This window comes from Rhinopithecus bieti, unplaced genomic scaffold (assembly GCF_001698545.2).
Source record: "Rhinopithecus bieti isolate Rb0 unplaced genomic scaffold, ASM169854v2 scaffold_3040, whole genome shotgun sequence".
NCBI lineage: Eukaryota > Metazoa > Chordata > Mammalia > Primates > Cercopithecidae > Rhinopithecus > Rhinopithecus bieti.
In genome coordinates this window covers 6,579,405-6,585,672 of record NW_016804657.1, presented here as the reverse complement: position 1 = coordinate 6,585,672, position 6,268 = coordinate 6,579,405, and positions in this window count along the sequence as shown.

Below are 6,268 nucleotides of genomic sequence, written 5' to 3'. Positions count from 1 at the left end.
TTTATGTAAAAAAGACATTAAGAAATGGTTTTTAGTTTTCCTTTCATTTTATTCCCACCCCACATTTAGCCGGTCTGTTTCTCTCCTTTCTGTCTTCACTCTTTGGAGGTGGTGGGCAGTGGAGAAGGTTGTACTCAGGTATTCTAATAGAAGAGCTTCCTTTGTACAATTAGGGGGAAAAGATAGAAATGTTGCCTTTAAAGCTACTGATAGCCTGTAGAGTATCAGCCTGAGGAACTTTATTAACTACATGATTCTATCTGAGCAAAGTGAGGGGTACTCACCCTTGGGGGTCACCTCGTTTTGTTGGAACTGCTTGTGAAGCATCAGGTGGTGGCGTTTCATAGGAACCACCTGCAGTGCACAGGAAGGCCAGACTGGAGCTGTACATGTGAGCATCCTTGGAGTGTGGATAGTACTGGAAACCACAGGAGTAGCTAAAATTGCTAGGCTGAGTGAGTAGAGTCTGAAGAGAAGAGAGCCCAGGACCAAGCCCTTACAGGAGGATGATAAGATTTAGGGGAGGGCAGAGAAGGAATCAAAAGAGACTCAGAGGGAGCTGAAGGAGAAGCAGGGAGTAGTGTCACAAGGACCGAGAAAACAGGGATGCAAGGAGGAGGGGCTGACTGCTGAATGCTTCTAAGAAGTTGTATAAAATTAGGAGCAAGAAGTAGCACTTGATTTTGCATATAAGGTGGGAAGAGTTTATGTTTGAATGAAGTTTCTAGCTGGCTTGAGGTTTTGTTTGAATGAAATTTTCTGTGTACTCAGCAGTATAGCAGATTAGGCACTCTGGATGACCTCCCAACCGAAAGAGCTAAAATGCTGTTAAATATATGGACTCTAAAACCTTTACAAATATGTCTCTGAGGTAGAAGGAAAAATATCAGGAAGAAAGAAATCCAAGGACTCCAAAAATGAAATAAAACTAAGAACCCTAGATGAGCAGAGAGCAAAACTAGGTTTTGCCCTGACGGGTTTGCTGATCCTAGAAATCTGGAACATTTCATGGACAGCAGTACTAGTCTAGGGAACAGATGAGAATGTCTATGACCTGCAAAGGGTAGGGAATCGACTAAGATTCCCCTGCCTAAATTTGGCCCAAATGCCCATGCTTTCAGAATAAGGGTGAATGAGGAATAAACCTGCCATAAAGAACGCATCTTGCTTACCTTGACCTTAGCACTGGAAAGATGGGGGATACATTCCCTAAGGATTTTTAACCACAAGATAGTCTCAAATGTTTTCTATCTGGATTCACCTACCTATTGGCCTGAAAAACCACAAACATCAAGTTTAACTTAAATGGTCTCAAGTTGGTATGCTCTTGGGTAAGTAGCAGAATTAAAAGCAAATCCTTTTAGATACCTCAACTTCAAACCAAATGTCAAACAAATTCCTACTGATAAAGTTTTAAGGAAAATAAACAGAATTTTCAGATATGGAATGTAGAACAATTATGTATAAAATATTTAAACAAAAGAGAATCTTACAAACATAAGCAGGAACATGAGACCTTAAAGAACAAATCGGCAGGTTTAAGAAATAACCAAACAGACTTCCTAAAAATGAGAACCAAAACATTAGAAATTTAACATTCAGTGGACAGATTAAACAATAGATTAGATGCAGCTGAAGAGAGAATTAGTCAATTGGAAGCTATATCCAAAGAAAGTATTGGGAATGCAGATCTGAGAGATAAAAAAAAGATGCCAGTTCTAAAAAAAGAAGGTAAAAGAGAGGGTAGAATGATAAAATGTGTTATACATGTAAGTTGAGTTTCCTTCTACAATGGAATACTGAGAGAATGGGGAAGAGACAATCTTTAAAGTTAAGGGCTGGAAATACAGAATTACTGGAAATAGCTCCCCAGATTCACGAGGCCTAATAAATCCAAAGAAAAAGAGAAAGAGATACAGAGACAGAGAGAGAAAGAGTATTAAAAGAGCCTAGATAGAATAATGCAGGTACTCTACAAAGAAACAACAAATAGTCTAATGACTAACTTGTAAAAAGCAATAATAGAAGACAGTGAAAAAAAAATTTTAATATGCTGAAAAAATTTGTTTTTCAACATAAAATTGAAATTACCTTTCAAGAATAAAGGTGAATAAGAACAGTTTCAAACCAATAAAAATTGTTTACTCTTGTATACTCTCACTATGGAAAATGCTAGAGCATCTACTCCAGGCAGAAGGAAAATGATCCCTAATATAAAATCCAAGATGCAAGAAAGAGTAGCGAGTAAACATAGTGGCTAATATGTGCATAAAATAAGAAATATAAAATAATGTAATAAAAATATCTATTTTATTTATGTGTATGTGTGTAGGGGTGTGGCAAATAGGCTAGAATCAAAATCCAGATGACAACAGCAGACAATGTGGTAGGGAGAGTGATAGCAGCCAAAGTCTTCAAGTCCTTGTCATAAAGGAAAATGAAGGTATTGATTAGCTTTAGACTTTAATCTACACAATTTAATCTGTATGTGTAAATAGTCTTGGTAACCATTAAAAGGACAGAGGTAGAGTATGGAATTTCCAAGCCAATAAGAAGAAAAACAAATTTAAAAAGAAGAAACAAACCTCTTAATATTAAAAAGGTGAAAAGTGGGGGGCAGAGGATTTATGAAATAGGTCAAATAGAAAGTAAATAATAAGAGAATAAAAATGAATCCATATGTATTGTCAATTAGAATAAATATAAAAGGACTAAACATAGAGTCAAAAGACCTCAACCATCAGATGGAATTGTTAAAAAATCAGCCATTTATAAAGAATGCGGTTATCAACAACATAAATATACAAACAGAAAGTTAAAGGATGGAAAAATATGTACCAGGAAGCTACTAGCCAAAATAAAGTGATATTATTGTATTAATAACTGACAAAAATCAATATTTAGGCAAAATGTTTACAAGAGCTTAAAAGGTCACTTTATAGTGAAAAGCTTCAACTTTATAAAATTCTAAACCATATATCCCTAATAATATAATCTCAATGTACATTAAACACAAGTTTGACAAAACTATAAACAAAAATTGAAAAGTCCATTATCATAATGAGACATTTTAAAACAACTCTCTCAGTAAATGTTAGGAAATACAGTCCCCCCCAAAAAATCTATAAAATATAGAAAATTTGAGCACTGCATGATCTAACTGACATGTATTAGACATTACATCTGAACTTGTATATCTTCTTTGTATGTACATAGAGCAATGAAGTGCTAAGCTAAAAAGCTGGCCTCAATTAATATCAAGGGATTGGGGTCATTCAGGTCACTTTTTGTTATTACAATGCAATTTAATGAGAAATCAATAACAGAAATATAACTAGGAAACCCAACAGGTTTGGAAACTATTTTCTTAAAATCAGTGTAGAAACTAGAAAATAAGTAGAACTTAAGACAATAAAAAATACGTTATATAAAACCTGTGGAATTGCACTAAAAGGGCATTTAAAAATTTCTATACTTAGAAGAGAAGAAAGGGTACGAATTTCTCTTTTTAAATTTTATTTAATTATATATGTGTTTTATTAATACAGAGATGAGGTCACACTATGTTGCCTAGGCTGGTCTCCAACTCCTGAGTCAAGTGATCCTCCCACCTCAGCCTCCCAAAGTGTTGGGATTACAGGCATGAGAGGGTAATTACAGGTGGGTGAATCGCAAGCTCAGGAGTTCGAGACCAGCCTGACCAACACGGTGAACCCTCATCTCACTAAAAATACAAAAACTAGCCAGGTGTGGTGGCGTGCACCTGTAATCCCAGCTACTCAGGAGGCTGAGGCAGGAGAATTGCTTGAACCCGGGAGGCGGAGATTGCAGTGAGCCAAGATCACGCCACTGCACTCCAGCCTGGGCGACAGAGTGAGACTCTGCCTCCCCACCCCCCCCAAAAAGATTAATACTAAAGTATCTCCTGGCAAATAAAACTGAAGGTCCAGCCGGTTCTTTACAAGAGTTATACCAAACTTTCCAGCAAAGAGATTACCCCAATATTATTGGAATAGAATAGGAAAAATAAGGAACAGTTATATCTCCTAAAAGCCATAGCTATAAAATTCTAGAGAACAATATAGGAGCACTCCCGTGACCTGAAAAGAGAGAAGGATTCCTTAAACAAGGTGCAAAATGTGCTCCGTTATAATGGAGAAAGTAGTTGAAAATCCACCCATATTAAAATGGAGAATTTAGATTGGTGTAATCACTTTGGAAATATTTTGACAATATTTAATAAATTTAAACATTCATGTATTCTGCAAACCTACATTTTATTCTTATGTGTATACCCTTAAAAGACTTGTGTGCATCTGAAGATGTATAAGAATGAGCATAAAAACATCATTCTAATCACGAAAACTAGAAACAATGCAAATGTCCAATTACAGTAACAATAATATATAAAGTGTAGCAGCAGATTCCCACAGTGGAATATTATTTATCAGTGAAAAGGAATAAATGACTGCTACATGAAGGCACATGGGAGTCTCAAAAGCATAAAAAATAATCTCAAAAGATTGTTTCTCTGTGGCCATGAGAAACAATCACAGAAGACTTTATATAGTATGATTTCCTGTATGTAAAGCCTTTAGATAAATGAAACAGTCAAAACCAAAAACACAATTTGGGATGCATGCAGATCATATTTTGTTGATGTTAAGCCATGTCTCTTTTTTGACATTTCAAACACTTTTCAAAATTGAGATTCATTTTGTAACCAAAATTTTGTAACCAAACCATTCATTTTGTGAGTCTCTTTCTTAGAGTTGAAATAATAATGCATCTTACAATGCTGGGAGCTTAAGTTCAATGAAATATGGTAGGAAGTAGAACTATAAAGAAAAGCATGAGAATGATTAACATAAAATTTGGGACACCTATGATTACGTATGTCTGGGAGGGAGGAGGCTACGGGAAGGAAGGGGAAGCAAGGAGAATTCTATATACTGACAATGTGCTATTTTTCAACGAGGTACGGTATATTGGTGTTGTTATTATTATTATTATTATTATTATTATTATTATTATTATTATTTTGAGGCAGGGTCTCACTCTACTGCCCAGGCTGGAGTGGCACAATCTCGGCTCACTGCAACCTCTGCCTCCCAGGTTCAAGCTATTCTCCCACCTCAGCCTCCCCGAATAGCTGGGACTACAGGAGTGCACCACCACGCTAGGCTAATTTTTTGTATTTTTGGTAGAGATGGGGCTTTGCCATGTTGAACAGGCTGGTCTCACACTCCTGGCCTCATGTGGCCCCCACCCCCACCTCAGCCTCCCAAAGTGCTGGGATTACAAATGTGAGCCACCGCACTCAGCCTGCTTTGTTATTATTCTTTAAATAGGTTAGTTTCTCACATGTATAAATATATTTCACAATTTTTTAAAAAAAGAGTGAATGAGGCGAGTAGGTGGAGACACACATATAGTAACTCAGGAAGCTGGACAGTAAAGGGGAGAAGAGAGTGAGGCAGCCATTGCGGGAGGATGTGGAGGAAACTACAGGAAATAAATGGAAAGACTGAAGAGCTGGGAGGCATCCAAGCTGTCACATGTGGAGAAATTGGCCCTTCAGGGAGATACCTTCTATATTTTAGCAAGAGGGACAAAGGGGAGAATGGGCTTACAGAATTTGCAGTGAAATTTTCTCATGTTTCCCCTGTGATGGTTTATATTTTCTTTACAAAGAATTTATCTATGGGCTGGTATAGTTACCAGGAATGGCAGAGATGGGCAAATGGCATGAGGTGGTAGGCATCTAAAAGGAAAACATGTGTTCAGCAGTTATCCCATGCCAGGTACTCAACTAAGAGCCTTTTGCATCCATCATTCCATTCGATGCTCTCATTAACACTACGAGGTATATATTCTTTCATGATGTCTGTAACAGTTTCCTAGGGCCATAGGAAAATAACAAAATCCCACAGACTAGGTGACTTAAATAACAGAAATGTATTGTCTGCCAGTTCTGGAGGCTTGTGATCCAAGAGCAGGTGTGGGCAGGTTGGTTTCTCCTGAGGCCTTTCTCCTTAGTCTGTGGGTGGCTGCCCTCTGTGCGTGCACATCCCTGGCATTTCCCTGTGTGCTTAATCTCCTCTCCTTTAAGGACACCCATCAGACTGAATCAGCTAAAGTCCTCCTTTTAACTTAATCACCTCTTCAAATACAGTCACATTCTGAGGTGCTGGGGGTTGGAGCTTGAACTTATGAATTGTGGGGGACACAATTCTGGCCATCACAATGCCCATTTTGGAGAGAAGGA